Source organism: Columba livia, chromosome 3 (assembly GCF_036013475.1).
Source record: "Columba livia isolate bColLiv1 breed racing homer chromosome 3, bColLiv1.pat.W.v2, whole genome shotgun sequence".
NCBI classification, from domain to species: Eukaryota; Metazoa; Chordata; class Aves; order Columbiformes; family Columbidae; genus Columba; species Columba livia.
The window spans coordinates 87,294,198-87,317,797 of NC_088604.1; the positions used below are offsets into that span (position 1 = coordinate 87,294,198).

The 23,600-nt window shown below is 52.2% G+C and overlaps 1 protein-coding gene and 1 long non-coding RNA gene across 3 annotated transcripts in view; both read left to right on the forward strand.

Annotated features, from left to right (window-relative positions):
• LOC110359734 (uncharacterized) overlaps positions 1–21,740 on the forward strand; it is a 31,629-nt gene extending 9,889 nt beyond the window's left edge. The window contains exons 2-3 of the long non-coding RNA XR_010471537.1: positions 11,036–12,970; positions 13,543–21,740. This is a non-coding gene — a long non-coding RNA (uncharacterized LOC110359734). The remainder of the gene's footprint in view (positions 1–11,035; positions 12,971–13,542) is intronic.
• RSPH9 (radial spoke head component 9) overlaps positions 1–23,600 on the forward strand; it is a 161,796-nt gene that overhangs the window by 61,724 nt on the left and 76,472 nt on the right. The window lies entirely within an intron of this gene.

The following is a 23,600-nucleotide window of genomic DNA, read 5'->3' on the forward strand; positions in this document are numbered from 1 at the left end:
TGGCACAAAGTATTTTGAAGATGCTGCTAGTGAGAGCTGCTTAAATGTTTGCTTGGATTGAAGCAGGGACTGAAGTCTCAATCTCTAGTGTCCCAGACATTTTCCCCATCCTGAAAATTTCTGTGTGGAGGTGCTCTCCCTCTTCCCAAGGAGATGTTTCATACTGTGTCAGGGATTCAGTATTGATCAGGTGAGGGATTTGAGCACAGCCCTTATCCTCTCAGAGGAACCAGGGTAGCGTAATGATTCAGTCTCTCTGGTCCATTTGATGCAGATCATGCATCTGGGTCTCCCACATCTTTCTTGAGTACCTAAGCTTGAGCTGTGTGAGCTGTCAGCCCTGATAAGTTTCCACTGGAAGGTTCATTTCCAGTAAATTGATATTTTTCTAATACAAAAAGAAAGTTTACTGAGAAATATCTGATAAGATCTAGTACAGACATGTCAGTGGTCTTCTCAGAAAAGAATCTGCAGCAGAAATCATCTTGCATCAGCTGAATCTCAGAGAGAAAAAAAATGCACTTCAAAGTCACCCATAAGCATTTTGCCTACTAGTATATGCAAGAGAAAAAACAGGGACATTAGTTTGACACACCAGGTAACAAAAATCAGGCTGTGTAATATTTTCTGCCTGGCTACCCATATCTAATATGAGCAGCATGGTTAAAAGGGAAACAAGAAGTGCATAGGTGTTAGAAAGATATCTTCTGAGTCATTGTGGAGTGAGCAGGAAGTCCTGATGATTCAAGAATTGGCACTTTCCCTTGCTGAACCCAATGGCATATCCTAGTGCCAGGAGAAACTAGGCTGTAGGAAGTGTTATCTTTCAGCTGCGATAACAGACCTGTGATCTTCCTCTTCATCAATGAGGAGTGCAGTGATATTTTTCATGAGAAAGTGAAGCCCTGTTCATAGTATCCTGATCCACACTGTGTGTGGAAATCTTCACCTTCTCAGTTTCCAAACCACAGTGAAATCTCTCCTCATTTCAAACACATCTTGCTGTGTGATACTGTGTACATGCAATGATTTGCTAATCTATTTAAGAAGCTAGTTCTCTCAGTCATTAGGACAAGTTATGTTTATCCTTTTTGTTGTTTTACTTATAGCCTCTATTTTTCTCCGTCTTTGGAGTCCTGAGATGCAGAACCACTCTCATTGGCTGTTTGTGGGCACTGTTGTTTGGTGTGTGCATTTTGCTCCAGATAAAGTCAAACCAGTGCTCTTCTAACTTCCTTTTGGAAAGAAACGTCACTGGGAGGAAGCTTCTTGTGACCCCCAGTCTGCTTTATAGATGCTGTGGACCTCAAGTGTTGGGATGTAATGATGTTAATTAATAATGGCAACCATTGTTCTTTCTTTGCTGATCATTTTTGGAGCAGGGCTCTGCTATTCTCCAGCTGTCCTTCTGTCTCTCCCCTTCCCCTCTGCCCATCCCTTGGCATGTGCCTGTGTGTCCTACTTGTCCACTATCCAGGTACCTTTGGGGAAGCACAGATGTGTCTACAGTCCAAAATCCTGCTGTGACTTGTTGAAAGTGTTCCAGCAGCGGTGAACACCTTACCTGTCATAGCCAACTCAACAGAAAGGAGGGGCTCTTTGTGGATGACTCATTTCCCTTTGCCTATAGCAGAAGCAGCTAAAGGATTTCCAGTTGATTGCCCCATTAACCAGGGTGTCTGGCTGCGGATCTGTTGAAATTGCTTGCACAGCAGCAGTCATGGTTGTTGCACTGGTGAGCTAAAGAGGGCACTTGGGGCTTTTGAACAGTGAAGACAGAGTCCTGAGAAAGAACTAACATTTGGAAACCATGAAGACCATCCCTGGCCTGCTGGCTGTTGCGGGCCTTGTCCCCACCACCTCTGCCAAGCCTGGACAGAGGAATGATGTCAGTGAGTTGCTCTACAGGGTTCTGGAGAGCAGTGAAATGCACCCAGTGAAGTCAATGAAGACATTTTCAGTCCTGGGCAGGGGGGTTACATGACCATGGATCACCCCCACACCTATTCTGTTGGACATAGATCTGGCAGCAGCACCATTCAGCCCCTTGAGTATAACTCATTATATCTGGGAACAAAGCCAAGGGAGAATGAAGGAGACTTCAACTGGTGTGAATCCTAGCTGCATGTCTGCTCAGCAACACAGCTTTTCATAAATACCTTGTCCATGGCTCTGTGCTTTCTGCTGTATTTTTTTTTTGCTGTATGCAGAGACCCGTGTGGGAGCTGGGGCCACCTGTAGGATCACTGACCAGCTATAGCCAAGAAAGCTGTGGAAATGCTGAAGCTATCAGTGGTCTACCAGCCACTTCCCAGGTGCTGCTCCTCAGAGCTAAACTGTGGGAGCAGTGGTTGCGGTGGGTCCTGCAGCAAGAAAGCCAACAAGTCTCTGCTCATCTTACTAAACAACCACCCAGCATCTGATGCACCCGGGGTGCATCTGCTGGGGAGTTGTGCTGGAACGTGTAAATGCCGAATGGTGAAGACCTTAAGAGCAGACAAAGCCTTGAGAGGAAAAAAACCCATGTTAGAAACAATGCTACTGTGGATTCACTTTGGTTCAAAGGCTTTTCCTCCAACCTTCTGAGGTGTACCTGACCTCGCATCCAGCTGATATTGAGCTGGGCATGTACTGAGGATCTTGTATCCTTGTTTTTAAGGGGTGATGTGTATGGTTGAAGCCAGCCCCACTTTCTGCTTTATCCCCAGGTGCCTCCACAGCCCCCTCTGGGTTCAGTGGGTGGAACAAGAGCTCTTCCACTATGCCAACCAACTGGAGCATAACTTCAGGGATCGCTGTCCAGCTCTGGGAGAGGAATTGAGCTAACGGATGAAGCAGGCCCAAGGGAGGCAGATTTTCTGAAGTCATGTCCTAGCAGTGGGAGGGAGTGAGGTTGGGTGGCCAGGAGAGGGGATAACGAGCCAGGTTTCATAGGCTGTAGCCCTATCCATAATGGAGAGTGTTTTTCTGATTGTGGCAGCAGAGAACATGGGTCAGGACTTATCAGTATTATGGACAAGCCACCCAGAAGCTTTGTTTGACTTTGATTCTGGTCTGGGTTCATTCAACTTTTGTCTGAGGCCAGATCCAAACCCACTCCTTTCCCTTTGAAATTGTTTTCCGCTATTGGCATACATGAGAAAAAAATTACTTCATTGCTTGCCTGCAGTAAACAGATCCCACTCCATCCTCATAAAACAAAAGCTGAGGACTCATTTTCCTCAGGACCCTCAGCAGATGAATCAGAAAGCTGGACTTTTTGTGTTTGTGAGGCTGAGCTGGACTGATGAGAGCAAGCAAACTGAATGGGGATGCTGGAAGCAGCATCAGAAGCTGGTACCTCCACACACCGGGAAAGCAGCGTGTGCTGGACGTGAGGCCAAGGAGGAGGGAGACCTCCAGCTCCAGGCCTCCAGATAGTTCAGCTGTTGAGTCAGCTGGGTCCGGGACTTTGCAAAACAGTGAGGGGGCAAGGGTGAGCAAAAACCCAAGAGCGTGCGTGTGCGAGGAAGATGTTTCACCTCTGGCAGTGGGCCGAAGGAGCTGCTACGTTACGGCAGCCCTTGGAGACACGCTTGCAAACACGCACGCTGGCTTGCACATGCACGCTCTTGCTCACACACACGTACCGCTAACAGCGCATGGAGGCGGCTCCCAGAGGCCAGCCCTGCCTCACGCTGGTCCCTGTTAATGGCCAACATCTGGCGAGGTAAGCTGGGGTGGAGACAGCTGGGGCTGGCCAGCCCCTTCCCTGGCTATGAGGGAAGGGGAGGGCTGAGGGCTGGGCTGGATGAGGCTCGTCTTAAAATCAGTCTGCAAACACTCACTCCTGCTTCCTCTGCGGAGAGCAGAGCTTGAGCAGCTCTCTGCTGTTGTGTTTGGTGTGTTAAAGAGCTGCTGAAAGACAATAGTGTGAAACCCCCAAACCAAAGGTCCCTGGCTGCACTAGGCCATAATAGCCAAGCAGGTTTTGCCAGCCCAACCTGGCTTTGCCAAGAGGCCTTAGCTTTGATATGGAGCATGGGAGCACAGATATCCTTGAGATATGTTGTTAGGAAAGACTTGTTGATGAAGGGATTTTTCAAAATGGATGTGGCCTGTTCACAGATTTGGGTTTGCCTGACTTTCCTGTTGGCAGAACTGGGGAGGAGGCAGCATCCATCCCATGGCCCTGCAGCTGCCCTGCCTGCAGAAAACTGGTGGCATTTTAGCCCCCCGGGGAGGAGCATTCAGTGGTGTGAATGGGTGGGTGACGGTGACCCTGCTAGAGGGTGTGTGGGCTTGCCCCACTGCTGCCTGTGGTGGTCCTGCTCCTTGCGTGTTCCCTGAGGTCTGACGTTAAGTGAGGTAGGGTAGAAAACACACCAGTAGGGAAATATGGGAAAACTTTGCATTTCTTAGGCTACAGCTATTCTTCATCGGGAGGACTCCCCTGCCAAGATGGGCGGCCTCACTCCCCGCTTCCTGGCAGCTGCACCCCGTCTCACCCATGTAGTTTATCTGCAGGGGCCTGGGGTGATGATGCTCACACCTCACCCAGCCTGGAGAATTCTCATCCTCCCCATCGGAGCTCTGGGTAGCAGAAAACCTCCCCCATGTCTTAGTCTGCCTGAGCTGCGGCTACCCGGAGACAGCTCTCAGCAAACATACCAAAGGCTTTCCGGGCATCAGAGACATGATATTATCCAGATCTGCTGTTATCATAGTCTCCTTCTTGGGAGTACAGGTAGTAGTGCTGTCAGAGGTAGAGAGAGAGAGATGGGGGTTATGGAAAGGTAAAGAGAAGAGAAAGGGTCTTTTACACATAAAGAGCAAATTTTTGCGGATGTCGTCTCTGCCTGTCTGGGATGGGACTCCTGAGGAATGGGGCCTCATTTCCCATAGCTGAGCATGGCTGTGCTCCCTGCTGGCTGTTCCCACTGGAGATGCCCTGCCCCGCCAGCCACTGAGCTGAGGGTACAGGGGAGTGACAGGAGGGGTCCGGGCTGGGAACCGTGCACCCTGGGGACACGCACCGCAGGGTGTGGTGCTGGGCTTTGCAAACTGAGAGCCTTGACAGCATCCTTCGACTCTCATAATCTTACTGCCATTTGCACTGCCTATGAGGCACTGGGTACTGAGGGCTGAAGTGAACATCAGCGCACCTCTCACCCCAGCAATGTCCTCAAATCAGAGGACCCCACCTGGGGTCAGTGAGGCTGGACTATTCCCTCAGTCTCTGGCTTCCAGGTCAAGTGTGGGACCACAGAGGAAGGCTGAGGTTAGAGTGTGGCCATGCATCTAATTACTCTACCAGATGTGCGTATGCATGGCACACCATCCTTGGACACAATCCACACGTCCCCACTTGCTCAGCACTGACTCAGAACAGACTGGAAAAGTACAATCCCACTCTGATGCTGTGATGAAGATGTAAATGCTCTCTAGTGATAGATAAGTAGTGTACATGAGCAGCCAGTCAGGACATTCGACATCTGACATTGCCTGGTTGAAGACTGGGATGTTTACTCTATGAGTGTGTTGAGTTCAACAGAGAATGACTTGGGCAGACCTTCATGACATGCTCGAGGCTGTTTTGGGATGATACTCATCAGTTCTGAGGACACCGGCTCAACCTCCCTCCCCCTCGCTTCAAGTCCATCAGACGAGTGTTGGGCAATCAAAGCCCTAAATCTCAGGTATTGAGGAAACAAGGGAAGTCTGGTTGCATCATGAGACATTTCTGCTAAGAGAGAAGGAATTCATCCTGGTGGGTGTTCAGTGGGAAGTACTCATGAAGGTCAACCTGTCTGGGGCACCATGACGAGGCAGAACTGGTGGTGACCAGGGGACAGGCAAGGCCTGGCCACCATCCTCCTTCCTTCCTGGACACCCCTGTGTGGTGGCATCCAGACACAAAGCCCTGCTGAGGGGGATCCTCCACAGGGGACAAGCCAGCTCCCGCCTCAAAGGCTGGGAGAGGGTCACTGGGTCCTTGCTTAGAGCCAGAGGAAAAACCCATGCAGCACACATGGGCTGGCAATTTGTCTCCCCTCAGGAGGCTCTGGATGCTGCCAGTGCTGCCAGATGTGAACAGCTGGGTCACAGATGTGCAGCTGCAGGGCACACTCACAACATGCCCATGTCTTTGCTGGTAGGCTCTGGAGAGAGTGCACAGTAATCTGAAGTGCATGTGAGAAACTGGATATTCCCGGGCTCTATGGTCCTTTCTTTGAAGTGCCATCTGTTGAAGGGGCTGGTGCTGGCCCAGCCATGGGATTAGCAGAAGTGTCCTTTATGCCTTTACACCTCAGTCCTTCACACTTGCACACTTAAGCGTTGGAGAACAAGGGGGAGATGACTGGTTTCCTGCCACATTGGACTGGGAGGACTGGAGAGACAGAGCCTCTACCTGGTGAAGCCACGATCCCCCAGGCACTGGTGGAAACTCATTTTATAGCCTGTGTCATTTAGACAGAGTAGCTAGGAGGCTGCAGGTTGTTGCTGGGCTATGTACTGTGACTGAGGCTGCTGCACCACTGTCCTCTCCCCTTGACCTTTCACAGGCAGAGGAGAGGGGGCAAGACCTAAGTGAAAGGAAAGGGCAGAGAGCTCTGTGGACATCCTGACATGGGGATGAACCCCACGTTGACTCCTCTCCTTCATGGGGCTGGAGCCCTGCATATTTGCTGTCACCTAAGGACTTCTGTCCATGAGTGATCCCAGGTTACCAACACCTCATCTCTGCCATCTGAACATGCTCCCTACTATTCGCACAAACAGGAGTCTCAGCCAGAATGATGGTCTGATCTGACATGGTGTTTCTGCAGCCAGAGCTACCATAGGCGTCTGTGATACAGCTGCCAGGCCTTGCTTTATGTTGCCCTACCATCCTACCTGACTTTCAAGCCCTTGGTGGCACTGGGCTGGTGTGCAGCTGGAGCAGCGAGGAGGAGTTTGGTGCTGTGCTGTGTCCCTTTGAGACAGACTGTGCTAACCCTCTGGCTCTGCACTTCTGACCAGCTTGACCACATATACCTCTTGTTTGTCTTCAACCAGCATGTCCCACCACCCACTGCTTCTTTCTTACTAGTGACTCTCACCTTTTATTGTTTGGATTCATCCCCTGCCAAATGCAGGTCCCCATATGCTGAGTCTTTGTGGGTTGCAAGAAACTCCAGGGTGGCTGAGAGCCTGAATATCAGGTCTAGAGCAGACCTCCAGCTGGAGGACACTGCAAGCCAGACCCACAGGGATCTAAACTGCTATTGAAACTAACTCACTTGTCTCTGGGGTGGAGCGCTGGGCTATCTGTTCCACTCAGGTCTGCTGCTGGAGGACAAGAACAGCTGAGACTGGGTCCTGTTTCAGGGAAAGGGTGAAAGACAAAATAGTGTAACAGAAACAGTGAAGTCTACAGAGATCAAGCGAAGCTTAGAAACACCTGGGTCCAAAAAGCTGGCACTTAAACACAAAAATCCTCCATGAGAGCATAGCAAGAGTTGTGTTCCCAGACCAGCTCCTGACCCTCTTTTTTTGGGTAAAGACTTTCTATGGCTTGCCACGTCTCCAAGGCACTGAGCTGTGGGCTGCTGGCTCAGCAGTGAATTTTACTCCAATCTCAATTTGTCAAGCAGCCAGTGCAAAAATGTCTCTCTTCCTCAGGACCATGACACCTCATCTTGTTGGGTTGTGGTCACAGGTATGAGGGCTTGGTGGCTGTATAAGCCACCAGCAAGAATATGCCCCTGAATGAGACCCAAATAGCTGCTGATGACACCCAGGGACTGACTTGACTGGTGTGTTTTATTTTTTGGTATTCAGGTCTACCCCGACTATCTGGACGCAGGCAGTGATGAGTGAGGAAAGAGAGCCTTGGAAATGGGAAAGGGAAAAAAAAGAGTGGAAGGAGGCAGGGATGGCTCAAACTGGGGTTGGGGTGAACCGATATCAGAATTTCTTCCTGCTGGGTTATTACTTAGCAAAAGGCACAGGAGCTTGCAACGCTGAAATGTCTTCGTTCCACCATGGCCTCTCAGGCTCAGGGCCAGAGGATGTGCGAGGGCTGTTTGTAGCCTTAAAGCCTTGGCGTAAATGGTTGTCTGCATCATGGATGGGTGTCCAGGTGTGTGACTGAGTAGGAGTGAATCTGGCTGCTGAGCCAGAGCAGTTGGTTTCATGCTCTCTCCAGTGGTTATTAGCTTGTTGCAGAGTCAAGGTGGCGTGTCAGGCTCTGGGAGCTTTGGTGAGAGCACTTGTGAGGGCAGGGGGCTGTGTTTGACTCTGCAGGTGGTAAAAGCCTGCTGGGAGGCTGAAATCTGCAGAGGCAGCCCCATTCCCAACCCCCAAACTGACTGCGTTTTTTCCGCCAGCACGAACGGGTCTGTGACTGCATGGGGAAGAAGAAGGAGAGGACAGCGCGATGCTGCTATTCCCTATGCTTCTTAAGGAAAGAACAAGACAGGCAGAGGTTTCCCCTGCGTCTGTGACGCTGGCGGGCTCCCCAGCTGCAGCCGGAGCCTGACGCCGAGCTGGCGAGGCTGCTCTGAGTCACAGGGCGTCTGCACGCCGCGCGGCCCCGCTCCTTCCCGGGGCACGCAGCAGAGCTAGCGGTGCGGCTGCATGCCTCCATCAGCATCTGCCCGTAAACTGACCCCCCAGCCACCCGGCCTCTGAATCACGGGGTTGGGTCTTGGCTGCAAGGGGGGGGATTTCCCAGCACCCTGTGCAAGGGTTTGCGTGCAGAGAAGCCTCCTTGCCGGCAGCTGGAAGTTGTCTACAAGGACACATTTCTGGACAAGTCAGGGATGAGAATGTCCCTGAGTGGGTGGAAGTCCCTGAGGAGCTTTTCTATGTTTTGTGGGGTCGATCCCCACAGTGAGCACAGGGACGGAGGATGCTGTGCATCCTGCACCCCCTGGTGTAGTGTCTTTTGCCCAAGTGCGTTCTTCTTGCTACAGTTCAAGGTGTCTCTGAAGCCATCTCCCTCCGTGGGCTGGACAAGCCCTGACACTGCTTCTCTGCTGAGCGCATGCATGAAAAACCCCTGGGTGACTGCGGCTGTGACATCCCGGTGGGGGCCACTGCAACCCCTTTGATGGAGGGCTTGCTTCTCTGGGTGCTCTTGGCGTGAGCTGGGTACAGGGGCTGCGGGATGAGGTGCTGTGGGGCGGCTTCGCTTGCTGCTCTGTCCTCACTGTGGATGCCTCTTCCACAGCCTCCTGCCCACTCCACCCAGTGCTGGACCCTTTTCCCCTGCATTTCCCCGGGAAGAAGCTCCTTTCACATTTCCCATGCTTCCACAGCATGGAGCTGGTGTGAGAGATGCTGGGGTTGCAAATGAGACATGATGGCAGCAGGGACCTGGCTGAATTTGACTCTCTGGATATTTGAAAGGAGGGTGCCCACTGCACCCCCTGAGCTGCTTTTCACTCGCTCCGCATGAGAGGAAAGAATATTTCAGAATCAGTCAGGCATGGATGCCAAACAAGCAGCCAGCAGAAAGGCAAATATTTTGGCTATCCCAACACGTCTGTTTAGAAGCAGGTCAACCCCAATTTTAAACAAAATGGGGATGAAAAGACATTAATTGAAGACATGTCCTTAGGAACCCAATCCCTTGGCTGAGGCCCAGCTTTGGCAGCCTATTTGGGGGATCATGTGTCAGACAGGCAAGATCGCCCATGCTCAGTCGCGAGCCCCTCGTGCTACTTTTGAGCAGGTCACACATGCCATACGGAAGCTGAGGGAGGCTGTGCACGGCTGTACAAGCACATGGATCTCTTTCAGGGGTACATAATCTCCCAGCATCACACCTTCCCACCATTCTCCCCATCTCCCTGCATAGCAGCATCCTTTATCTTGGGAAGGACTCTTTGTCAGCAGCTGGCTGCCCCTGTCCTGCTTCATCTTGTGTGGGAAGGATCCAGCCTTGGGGGGATTCTAAAACAGATCAGCTGTTTTCCCAGCAGTCCCTGGCTGCGTGTGTGGGACTTGGATTATCAGACTGGGAACAGCTGATCCCAAGTGTATTGACAAATACATGAAGATTCGGTGAAGCTTAGGCATTGCTCTCCTGATAGTCTTCTTTGGTTGACCTCAGACCTTGTTAATCTCTACTGCACCCAGAGACAAGGCTGAAGAAACAGCTTCAGATGGGAAACTGGTGTGTGGTGTGGAAAATGGAGAACCCTGAGCTTCCCATCTGCTTTTCTAGTGAGGTCTGCAGGCCTTCCTGAGCTTGGTGGTGTTGCAGGTATCTGGGATATTTAGGCTGAACTCAAAGGTGAGAGATGCCTGAGGTGTGGTCATGGCAGGGTGCATATCCTTACTGATTCACCACTGCCAGCATGCTTGGTGCCATGTTACTGTGTGCCCTACAAAACCCATGTTCCCGTGTGCCCTACAAAACCCATGTTCCCTTCCCGATCTCTTTACTTTGAGCAGAGGCAGCATGACCTGCTCAGCTGCCCCAGTCCAACATGTGGAGGTCTGAGGGAAAGGCTGGAGGAAGGCCAGACCCCCCTGGCCACTGCTGTGGGGGGCTCTACTCCCTCTCCCTCCACCAGCAAAACAAAACACATGAGCTCAGGGGGTAGCTGGGGCCTGGGAAGGGGGCTGGAGGAGTCCCATGTACAGAAATGGGATGGGGAAGGAACTGGCTGCCCCAGAGCCTGTGGGACCCCACCTGTGCTGCAGCACTTGGCATGGGGTTAAGTCTTGAAAGGATGTGCCCCAGCAGAGTCTCACTGAAGCCCCACTGGGTGCCCCTTGGGTGGCAAGGCTTGTTGGTGTCACCGGGGCTGTCCAGGTGACAGCCAGGAGTGACATTGCCCTGGGCTCCCTGTCCCTGCTGGAGCTAGCTGTGATCTGGCAGGAAAAGAGGTTAACGTCTGCACCATTGTTATTCTGACACAGCCTCCTCCGTTATATGCAGCCGGTCTCTGGGATGTAATAAGTACTAATGTTGGTGTCCCAGGCGGAGGCAAAGGGGGCAGGGAGCGCCTCAGAGGAAACCCTCAGCTTGTGTCAGTCAGCGCAACTTTTTATTTTACAGATCACGCTGCAGAGCACTTCCAAGTATGAACAAACCTAAACGAAGACAGCTGGCAGAGGCTCTCGTCATCTAACTCCTTCCAGATGTGCGGTCATATGCTGCAGTTTGTGACTAATGACATCCCCCAGGGAAGCCCTGGGGATGGTGGCAGTGATGGAGCAGGCACGGGGCATGCCAGGAACCTGTTGGTGGGCCGACAGCACTGAGTCCCCGGGAGGCTGATTCCTGGAGACCCTGTCTGGGGAGGGATCCTCCGCCATCCCTCTTGTCCCTTTGCCATCAGCAGGGCTCGGCGGGTGTCTCGGGGCTGTCTCTGACACACCAGGCACCTAGGCAGCTCTCCACGGGTGAGTAAAGCTACATAATCCAAGAGCGATGTCCTAGGGAGATAGCTACTTCACGGCCTGGAAGCCAGAAAAACCGCACTTAGTAGGGTTGTGCTGGAGCAAATTAGCAATGTTTTCTGATAATGAGTTGAGGTTGAAGCGTTTATGCCGCTTCCCGCTTGGGAGCCCATTCAGGTCTCTCTGCGTGGTGCTTCTCTCTGCCATGGAGATGTCTCAGAAATCAGTCTGGGTGGGAAGATTTGTGAATCCTGCTGCCTCCCCCCAGATATCTGTCCCGCATGTCCCTGTTTTATGTTCCTGCGTGGCCTGGGTTGTATTAGAGCTGTGTACAGTCTCCAGTGGGTTTAGTTTTCTCACCCCTCTGTGGGAAGGGCTGTGCTAGTTTTATAAGCTGCGGCCTGGGGGTGCTCAGTGGCTCAGAGATGGGTCAGGAATTGGGGTGGACCAGCCCCTCTGACACCAGGTGGGAGACCATGTGCTCCCAGAGTATTGTCTCCTTTATGCTGTCTTTCAGAAACTGCAGCCAACCTGCATCCAGGCTTGCTGCTTAGGTGGAGAAGTCGCTTTGGTCTTCCCATAGTCCCTGTTTTCCCCTTCTTCCTGTCCACACCCTTGTAATTAACCTCTGAACTTCGGCTAATCCCAGGATTAGCGCATCATGGGCTATTGGTTAGGGCTCCCACCACCCCTTGTGTGTCCTGGCATCCCTGACAAATGTGCAGGGGGGTCCGGAAAGCCAGGTTGCCCTTGAGGAGGGAGGAGGCTCATAATGGATGGGGGATGCCTGGTGGGTGGTGAGAGCTAATCTAGGGGTCACTTGTGGCTGATAATGATCTCCTGGAGCCCAGGAGCAGTGCGGAGGGGCACAAAGAGCCCGAGGGGACTGGAGCAGCCACTTCAGCATCCCTACCTTGGCCCCTTCTGGCCAGGCAGAGTGGGCTGCAGATGGAAGGGGAAACATGGTGGGCTTTCAGTGAAAGGTGTAATTATCTCCTCTGCCTGCAGGTGAAGGTAAAGGATTATCTTGTGGCTTTTGATGCAGCATCTCCTCCAGGACCTAGCTATGCATATGTTTTCCCATTGGAGGGTGTCCTTGGGCAAAGGGAGTACTTGCTCATGGAGTTTATTCAATCTCAGTGCCTGAGATGCACTCCAGGTTTGTGAATGAGCTCTCTGCTCCCCTCTCAACCTTCCTCTGCCTTGTCCAGGACTTCCTGGAGGTGCTTTGCAGCTCCCAGGTGACTGATTTTCCAGGAGAGCCCCAGGCAAATTTACATTTAACCTAACAGAGGCAGTGCAGTGACCTCTGTCACTTCACTTCTCCCTCAAGATGAAAACTCTGGGCTCTGATGCAGCATGCAGCAATACAGTCAATTTAGCCACGATAACCGCTTTTTACCTCCAACACATCCAGCTGTGTAATGGACCGCATGGTGGAAATAACAGAAGTAACGATAGACTCGTGCTGGGATTGTGACGTTAAAAGTGTGAGGCTTGGCCCAAAGGAAAACAGACTGGAAGGGAGAGCCTCACTGACAGTGGCCAAGACCTGAAGACCAGATGCTGGTGCCAGTTTCCCCTTGCTGAGGTATTTGTGGCCTTTGGTGACTGTTAACCCTAAATGTTTGCACCCCACTTTGTGGTGTCACTCCCTGGGGCGGTGGAGAAGGACGAGCCCAGAGGCTGGAGCAATGCTTTGCCCTGGTGGCAAGGAGCTGGGGACTGCTGTGAGGGGAACAAACCCCTGGGAAGACACCTGGGTTTGCAGTGGTGGGGGCTGCAGCTTTTCCTTCCTCCCCCCCAGAGCAGAGGAGCAGCACTTTCTCCTGCTTTCACTGTGCCTCAAGGAAGGGAAGGGAAGGAGAGCTGCTCTTGGGAATGCCGCCTGGGGAGCAAAGAGGTCGGTGTGAGCTGGCAGCTTGTTTGCACCTCTCCTTATGTGGAGCTGGGAGCGGGGCTGAGCCCAGGGTGGTGCAGGCAGGCTCGCAGAGGAAACGGCTGATAAGCTCCCGTCCCCGTCGCACGATACGCTCTGTGTATACAGGATGTTTGGTTTCCTATCGATCCTGTCCAGAGGTGGTGGGGATGGGGAGACGCAGAGACAGGCTTTGTGGTTTCTTTTAATCTGATGGTTTCCCTGCCTCTTTCTTCTGCTTGCAGGCAAGTTTGTGCATGAGGCACCCGATGCGACAAGCTGTTGCTCTCTGCCCCAGCACCAGCTGTGTTTGCAGGGGGGTGGGCTGCCAGCTGTTTGTTTGAGGAGTGACTCAGGCTGGTGAACCCCGTCATGGCCAGGCATAGGAGGACTTGGCTGGAAGGTACCTTTTGCTCCTGGGAGCTAATCTGGCCCTTCTGCTGGTGAGCACTGTGGGACAGCTATGTGCAGAGAAAAGGGGCTGGATGGGCAGGATCAGTGTGAAGGGCAATGTGCACTAACTGGACAAAGGAAAGTGGTTTCCATTCCCAGTGGCCACAGCATCACCTTGTCTGGGATGTCCCAGCCAAACACAGTACAATGGTGGTGGTCCAGCCACAGCTGTGCCTCTGACATGCAGCAGACTGAGCTCTGGAGGCTCCAGCCACCCACAGTCCATGGTGGTGTACCTTTCTGAGGTAGTTCTACTCACTGTGGTGGCTTTGCTGCTTCCGTCCCTGAGCTCACCCCTGCCCACAGAGCAGGACCTGGGTAAAACCCCAGGCACTGCTGGGGAATCCCCACTGCAACGAGGAGAACTGCTGGGAAGAGGCAGTGCCAGCTTCTGTGAAACGCTTTCATTCATTGCTGTCCAGGCGAGAACTGATCTTGGCAGAAGGCAGCCGAGGGGATGTGTTTCATTCCCAGCAGAGCCAGCGGGGGCTGGTTTTGATCAGAAGTGATCTGGCGCTGGACCTCGGCATGGCTGATATCTGCAACCTGCCGCCCTGAGTGTCGCTTGGCCCTGAGGAGGCTCGCTCATGTTTGCATTTGAAAGGGCCTCCTGCGCTCCCTGTGCTCGTGGTTGAACGGCTTCCAAGGCGGCTTCATTTTCTCCCTTTTTATCACTGTTATTAGTTTTTAATAAAGTTCCCTGATTAGCTTCTCAGGCTTCATGGCGGAGGGGCCTGGGAATTAATTTCCTCTCCTTGGCCACTCGTAGTGGTTTCCAGGCCAGCTCAGCGCTGCCACGGGGGGGACTCGTCACGGTGGCTCCCTGGGGGACAAAGGGAAGCCCAGGACACCAGCTCCATCTTGATGCCACAGTGCTCTTTAGGAGATGCCAGAGAGGCCACAGTATGGGGAACAGTGGTCTGAGGGCTGAGCGTTGTGCAGGGAGTGCAGGTGAGGAATATCCACCTGTGAAGCAGAGCTTGCAGAGCTCAGGAGGGAGAAAGATGTTCATCAGAAGAGCTGAGTGTGTGAAGCCTTGGCTCAGTGGGTCAAGACTCAGCAGCTTTGGCAGGTTTTTGAGAGGAGTCTTGTGCTGTGGGTTAAAGAAAACCAGGGGAATAGAGGAAAACATAACTCTCCTTCTATGTAGTATGGGGAAGGAGAGAGTTTATCTTCCTTCCTTTTACTTCATTCTTTTCTGGATCTGCTGTGAGGCTTTTTTCTTGTCCTCAGACACCAATGTTTATTAATATCAGTTATGTTATTAGTAACAATAATTTTAAAATATTATTAATATCAAGTCATAGTATCTGTTTCTCTTTGCAGAACTAAAGGCAGAAGGAACTCAAGTCTGCATAGAGAAGTGACACTGGAGATGCTATCAGCTCTTCTCTTTTTACCACTTTCCCAATTTTTCCCCCCTTCTCCATTCTCTCCCCCAACCTTCTCCATTTTCCCCCACTTCTCCATTTATTTCCCCTCTCCAAAACTTGCTGTACCGGGGTTACTGGAGGCCACTGACGTGGGGTCCCACAGGCAAGCAGGTGGGTTGTAGAAGCCCAGTCTGGGTTACACTTGAGTCCTGGCTTAACAAAAAGCCACAGAGTCAAACACAGATGACCCGGGGAGGCACTTCCAGCGTGTCCTGGGGGAATTTGGTCACTGTGGGAGAACAGGTTGAGTTCAAGACTCATTTGCCCAGAGCCCAAACTCGTGTGGCTTAGTGATAGCAGCATGAGTGGATCGGATAGGTGGAGAGGCATGAGAAGAAGCTTTGGGTTCCTCACTGAGGAGCCTAAGCCAGTCTGACTTGCCCAGCGCCTGTGGTAGACAGAAGGGAGATCCTGATCCAGGGTGGGCAGTGGCCAAGTGACTGAAAGGATGAGTATGCCCACAGTCTCAGCACACTGCTGGGGCATGCAGGGCATGGCTATGTCCCTGCTGATGTTTGCCTTCATGGAGTGGTGAGGCAGAGGCACAGGCAAGGAGGGAACATGCCTCAGATGGAAAATGTTATGTATTAGGGCCATGTGTTGTAGTGGCTGGGCTTCCCAGAGAGAGGGACAGTGGTACCTGGATGCACAACGGGGCTCTTGTGTTTATGTGCTTTGGTGATCAGCAAGCTCCTTGCAAATGTGCAATATTGGGAAATAATAATCCAAATTGCCCTGGCCACCTGATCTCCACTGGCTCTTAATCCTCACTAATCCTCTTGTCTAGAGCCTGAAGGCTCCTAGATACTCCTGATTACCAGGACTCTGTGGGGACAATGGAGATGCTTACAACCTTATTCACCTTTTCCATCTCTTCCTCTGTCTTCTCCACTAGGGTTCTTTGCTCTTTGGCTGTGTTTCTCCCTTGCTGCAGCACCTCACCTTCCTGCTTGGCTGGCCTGGGGAAGAAGCCACCCATTGCTAGTACATGTTGCTTTGCTTGCCTTCATTTGCTAAGGCCCTTCTCTCCCCAGCTAACGTGCTGAAGATAACATATCTCTCCCTCCCTTTGCCTTGCTTCCCTTTCCCCTTCATTGCATGTGTTTCTCTTTCTCTCCATCCCTGTGACTGAAACTTGGCAGGAAATTTAAGAGACATGCTCAGTCGTTAAAATGACTACCCCAAGGAAAGGCCAGAGCACAGCCTACAGCAGCAAAGGGGGGGTGGGGATGGGCGCTCAGCTGATGCCCATCATTTCCACATCCTCTTGCTAGCAATGGCCCCACTGAACCAGCAGCGCTTGCCTGCCCGGGTGGGAGATGGGATCTCCTGGAACAACCTGCTTGATGCTCGCGCCCTGGCTTTTGGGTTGGAAGATGGGTGGAAGTAAGTGCTTCTTTAGCATTTGGGGAGTCCCTGGGAGGGGGGATAAATGGGAAGCAGCATCTGGAGGTTCAGGGGAAGATCCCTTGCCCTGGGCTCTGGAACAGCATGCTGGTGTTAAATGGTGGTGCTTGGGTACGTGTGTGCATGTCTGGTGTGTTTGCACGTACGTGTCTGTTAACACAGTGGGATGCTGCTCAGGCAGTTACATGTACCAATCAAGCATGCTCTCTGTGGGCAGAAGTTTTGTCTTTCCTCACTGCTCCATCCTTCTCTGTCTTGGTGTTTCATCCCTGTTCAGAGCCACATGATCAGCTCTGAGCCCCAAAATGACAGGACAGGACGCAAAACAGGGAACAATTTGAAAAGTGCATGGCCTCAAGCAAGGGAGCACTGTGGCCTTGTTGGTAGCTTGAAGAGGGAGTCAGGGCAATGTGATAGTGGAATGAATGCTGTAAAGAAACCCAGACAGGCTTTGGTGTGTCACAGCTTTTAGTCTTGTGTAAAGGGGGCACAGGCTGAAATGCAAAGGGACCAAACTCCAGGCAGATAAAAGGGGTAGTTGTGCAACCCTCGAACCCAGCTGAACAATGAAGTGCAGAACACATGTAATTTTTTTAATGACCAACAAGCAGTAATAGCCAATTGCTTTATAAAGTGCCCCAGGTGGTGCTCTTTAGCCACTGGACCCAGGACCTCCAGGGACTTTGGTCAGTGTCAGATTCTCAGGGCTGAGTGCCTGGCTGTGGCAATGAGGAACTGGATGCATGAAGGCAGAAGAAGGCCCACACAGAGCAAGGGGTGCCATGTGGAGCAGAGGGTAGGATTTGCACAGAGTTGCATTGCTGGACCTGGTGCTCTGTGACCCTGATACTGTTTTCCAGAGTGATAGGAAGGCAGGACACCATGATAGATGAGACCTTCTGTGTCTGTTTGGTGAGAAACAGGCTAGCAATCTGTGACTGGGTCTGGAATGGCAAGAGAAGGGTTTGTGGTTGTTGGCTGGATCATGCCCTCTTCAACTTCATTCCATCTTGGTGCAGCTCTGGTGGCATTTTTACAGCGTGGAGTCACTGGATCTGGTTGTATAACAGCTCTGGGCAAGGATGGGCTTTGATGAGCTGTGGTTTTGTTCCTGCAGCTTCCCCATGAGATGTCTTTCAAGCAACATTCAAGCTTTGTCTTGGGACAGTGCAGATGCAAGACACCATTAGGTCTAGAGCAGATGTAAGGCAAAGTCACAGCTGTTCCCAGCTAAGACTGCCCCATCTTGGTCTTGGTGGAAGTGAGGCGATGTAAGCAACCTGTTCAGAACAGGTATTTGGGAATCCCTGCCTGGATAAGGCAGATCTTAGGAATGACAGGAACAGGCAATCTTCATAAGGCATCCTGTCCTCTCATTCTTCAAACACATGGATGTTGGCCAGACCACATGAGGTTGGCTCGTCACCACTCATAGTGTAAAAAGTGCCTCACGGGTTCTGTTAGGAAATCTCTGGTGTCCCCTGTGTGGGATCTTGGGCAGCCTCAGCTCCCTTATTGACTTCAGCGCACCACCAGCATGCTTTAAAGGAAGCCAAACTGGAACGCTAGATGTGATGGCTCTTGGAAGCCACCATCTCCTGAGCGGAAAGGAGCTTTATGAGCGTTACTGGAAGCTGCTGTGGCTGAGTTACCAGAAATAAACCACTTCGATTTGAGGCCAAGTGCTCACAGACCACTGCACTTCCCACTCTGGTAGCTGGGCCACCTTCCTAATGCTTTTGCTTCTCAGTAGGGAGATATTCTGTAAATGCCACCCACTGCTCTTGCTGAATTAAGTGGGTGGCAATGAGGCAGGAAGAGAAAGGTGGGTGCCTTTCTGAAGGCTTCTGTTAGCACAGATTATTTTTTCTTTTTTTAGTAGAAGCGCCTTTGTGGGAACTTCTGGGTTTAAAAAGAAGTAGCAAGAATAGCTCGTTTTAATTCACAGGCAATTGCAAGGCTGGGGAGCAGGGGGTGGCTGGAATGAGAGGGCTCTGCCCACTGTCCGGGAGCAGAGGATGTGTCCCTGGAGAGTCAGAGATGCCTCAAACGGAGGCTTTGAACACATGGGGCTGGCCGGATAAGTGGCCCTTAGCCAACACATCCCCGCTAGTCTCCTGCCTGTCTTTGATTTTAATTAAACTGCAAATATGACACACGAACTACGTGTTAACCTGCTCCCCATTGGGAAGCACGGGGACTGATGCCTACACAGCCCCTAGCAGCTTTCTTTTCCCACCTCCCCAGAAGAAGGGAGCAGTGACCCATCAGCCCTGACTCCAGTGGGAGACTGAGGCAAGGAGGGCCTTGCCTGTTGCATGCAGAGGAGGTAGTCACAAATCCGTGTTTTCTCCTCCATGGGAATACCTGGTGAAGGGGCAAAGGCTGAGAATGATGTTCAAAGTTTCTTTGGGCCTCAGGGCAAAAGCTATGACTGATACCATCTCTGTGTACGGATGGAGCACCATCTGACAGTTTGGGGCTCCTGATAATTTCCTTTGCTAAGTCTCTGAGTTTTGAGGAGGCAAAGAACCTGCTACGAGATCCACTTGGCCAATGCTGGGAGCTGCCTTCTCCACCAAGCTCCCTTCTCAAGGGCAGGGTTTTTTGATGGAAAGAAAGTGGCAAGAGCCTTCTTTGGCTGAGTCTGAGAACCTGTTACCTGTTACCATGTCTACCCTGCTGTGCTATGAATGCAGCCAGCCCTGCCTGCAGCACGGCCAACACACCGAACCCGCCAACTTGGCCAGGATCCTAACCCCAAATTACACAGCTGGTTGCCAGGCAGTGCCTGGTTTTCTGCCCTGCAGTCCAGGGGAAGGAATGCGGGCAGCTCTGCGTACTGAGGCTATTGATGCTGTGGTGGTGGTCAGCCCCTCTTGGAGCTGATTGCCAGCCTTGCCACGGGTTGGGAATCAGCACGAACCCTTCCCCAGGGGTGTCATGTGGTTCCAGCTTGGATGTGTAATGCAGTGACCCCGGACTGGGGCAGTGGCTGGCTCTGGGGTGGATTGAGGTGATGCTGGAGGGTATTACTGTGCCAATTTGTGTCTCATGCTTGGTGTAACATCTGGTAGCTTACCATGCGTGTGGGGCTGCTGTACCACACAACGTCATCTTGTGGAGCTTGGAGGATGGTCCCCAGCCTGGGGTCTACCAGACCACATTGTTTGCACATGACCTGCTCCTTCTTATGTCCCTTCTTTCCTGAATCCCTCAGAGGCCTGTGAAGAGCAGGTCTTGGGCTCTGCAAATGGTTCCTGCAACTGACAGCCTGCCTTTGTTCTTCCCCAGTCTATTCCCTGTGACAAGGCCAGCAGTGCACGAACAGAGGGCTGTTTTTCTCCATTGCCTGGGGAGTGCAGGCTGTACTGTGTGTTGGGAATGGTCATGGGTGTTGGGATGGGGGCTGACTTCTTGTCATAGAGCAAGAGAGAGGCCAGGGCAAGGAGGGATTTCCTTACCCTTGAACCAGCAGAAGGTGGCAGATGTTTTATCTTCATTCCAAAAGATCCCAGGATAGACCCAGTTATGTCCTGGCAGATGACATAGCAACATGGTGAAGGGGTGCTATCCACATAAAAATGTGCTTCTCTGGTGTGGTTGTTTCCATACTGTTGCTGAGCTGTGAAGTTCCCAAGAGCCCAAGAGTGGAGGAAAATACTCATGCTCCGTTCCCGGCTGGGTCGTGCAGTGCGTGTGTCAGCACTGTGGGTGCAATCAGTTTTCGTCTGGTCAGTGAGTTTCTTCCGTTGTTTGGGTGGGCCTTGCACAAGCCTTTGGGGGAGAGTGAAAGCTTTTTTAGAAAGTGGAATATATGACTGTGAAACCACAAGAGTGACGGAGGGTCTCAGGCGTGGGTAGGAGAGCAAAAACAACTCCTGGATTTCAGGATATTAGTCACCATCACTATCGCTTTTCTGGCGTGCTGCTCCCTGCTACCCACCTTTTGTCATTGTTCTAATTCTCCATGAATCACACAGGGTTTTGGGAAGACCATGCTTCCCTTACTCTCTGTACCATTCATAGTGCCTTGCGGCTGCTACTGTGACATAAAAAAATGTTAGTAAAATAACCACAACACACTCATTTTGGAAGCAGATGAGAATTCAAATTGACAGTTTCCTCTCTATACTTACGAGTAAAGCCACAGGTCCTGAAAAAGCTCCAGCTGGTATGAGGCTTAGCACGCGTAAGTGTCCATGAATATTTGAGGTATGATATTAGGAAAAACTTTCTAACTGTCAGGCTAGTTAATGCTGGAGCAGCCTAAGGGTGCAATGGGAGATGCTTCCTGTGGTGTTTTCAGAGAGGCTTAGATGGTGCTGGTGATGCCTCAGTGGGATCCCTTTCACATCTACACCTCCAGGATCAATGCTACTTTCCATCCTGGAAAACAAAGTCCTGTTCAGTGTCTCTGTTTTTAGACCTGCGAGCTCTCTGATAGCCAAGGTGAGCTCACAGAAGGAACTGCAGCCATCCATGGCTGTCCTCTCCAAGAGGTCAGCCGTGTCAGCGACTGAAACGGCTCCTGGAGGAGGGCTACAGGAGACAAAATAGGGGAGCAGAGTAAAAGTGACAAAAATATGGTCAAAGTTGTGATGCCAGTTACATGCTGCAGGAGTTCCTGGAAGGGCTCCCTGGCAGAGGCACAAGTTGTGCCGTACAGCTCAGCACAATATCAACCCCAGGAACTGCAGCTCTGTCATGGAAAGGCAGCAAGCCACACCGCACCTAGGCATGACAGAAGGGGCACTGGACTGAGCTCACCTGCCCATGCAGCCCGTTACTGGGTGAGCGTATCCAGTCTCTTACCAAAAGCCTGGAGGCAAAAGATTTGCTCTGGCATCCCAGACACCATCATGCTTCCAAGAAGGAAACCAATTAGTGTTATTTTTGGTTTATTTAAGATGCTGGGGTAGGCAGTATCATGTAGAGCACAAAAACAAAGGGAGGTAGTCCTTCACACAGCCATTGGGTAAGCATCAGGATGTGGTGGATGTTAAAAATCTCTGACCTCTGAAGATGACTGGTCAGACTGATGGAGAAAAAGTCCCTCAAGGACTGTTAGATATGGAGGCAGCCTCTGGCCCAAGAAGTCCTGAACTGCAATCAGCCTTGGAGAGTGTGCGGAGGCAATATCACTGTTGGCCTGCTCTTCTTCTCCCTCAGGCATCTGCTATCAGCCAGTGTTGGAGACAGAGCTCTTGGCTAGATGGATGCTCACTTTGACCCAGCACAGCTGTGCTTGTTCCTTACGTGTGGAGCCACAGGGAGGCTGCTGTTGTGCATATAGTTTTGCCAGTGACTAGCCCTGTCACATAGGATCATAAATATTTTGCAAGGCTAAGCTTCACAGGGCCAAAACAGCATCCTCTCCCCTTTCCCCTGTGAAAATGCAGATGGCCTTCCATTCCCAGGCTGCTGATGGGTGCTGTTCCTGCTCATGCTGCTGGTGCCAGCCTGTGTGCCTTGTCTGGGGTCACTGAGGGCACCCAGATGTGGAGTTCCATGGGACCAGGTGACAGCTGGTCATTTTGTGTCACCATGTTGAAACCCTACCTCCATGCTGAGAGGGGCAAGCGTGCTCGGAGGTGACCTGTGGGAGGTCAAGTGTGAGGCCTCAGATGGCCCTTTGGCATCTTTAGCTAAACACTGTGTTTTTGGGAAGAAACTGCACAGAGCCCTGTGATGGAGAAAAGAGCAGGAGAGTCCCTGCACAGGGCTGCAGAAAGCCTTCTGTCTACTGTGATGGAGCTGGTTTTCGTGCCTGATGAAGGACGTGGGGACCACTGAACCCAGGTCCATATTATCCTCTGAGATTTGGTGAGAGGCACAGCTCGCACCAGCCTGCAGACACTGCCATGACAAATCCTGGTGGCACAGGAAGATGTCACCTGCCTTGGTGCCACTGTGTCAAGGCTGAGGGCATCAGAAGGAGCTTCCAGAGATGACTCCACTGGGGAGAGCTGGGGCTTGGTGTGGAGAGGCAGGCAGAATGCCGTGGTTTGTGATGCTGCCTTAGAGAATCCCTCCAGAGCAGCAGCCCCTGCCCTGCACACACTGTAAAGGGCTTGGGTCTGCTGGTAGAGTGTCCCTTTCCAAGACTCATGAAGGAGCCTCTGGTGGAAAAATCTGCCTCCTGCTCCTTCTTTCCCCCCTGCCTGGTACTCTCCTTTGGGATCTGTGGACGACATGGGGCAGGTGTGGGAGGTCATTATGCTGCTTTCCTTTCCCCTCTCTGAAGGGCAGAAAAGATGGGGATGGAGCCAAGCGGCTCCCCATTCCCACCAAAAAATATGGCTTGAGTCAGTTGGAAAGAGAACGTAAGGTGCTGGCCAGGCCCTGAGCAGGGATTTGGAGCACCCCCCGCCATATTTGTGTGGGGCTGAGCGCTGCCCCCTGGGCCCCGTCCCCCTGCGACCTGCTCCCAGACGGGGCAGCCAAATGGCTGCCCCCCCAGCCCCGGGAAGGGCTCTCCACACAACAGAGGGGCTGTGTGACCTGCCTGCTCCCAACTTGGTTGCTATAGGAAAGGGAAGAGGCTGGAGAGAATGTGTGGGGCCTATTCACGCCCCCAGCCCCGATTCATAGTGCCCCTGAGGTAATGTTTGCCCGGCTTGCCGTGATCTTGTCTGATAAAGGGGCCCCCTAAAAGCCAGAGGGGGAGGACCAGACTGAAGGGGCTGGGAGAAATATTTGCCTTGAATGCCAGTAACGTGTGGAAATGGGGAGTTGGGGCGGGGGGGTGGACGATAAGAAAGGACCCTTTGAAAAAGAGGGAGGTGGGGAAAATTGCGCACCGGGCGCCCGACAGGCTCGCTGCCTCTGCGGGGTCCAGCCGTGCACGGCGGTGCTGGGATTCCCCTTCACCACAGCCAGATGAAGATGTTTTACAGGTGGAGGTGTGTGAACCCGTACAGCGAGGCTGTGTGGTGACTTGTGTCCAGAGGAGGTTTTCTCCTGACACCAGGGATCCAAAGGCAGGATTAGCTCTGCAGCAGCAGGGT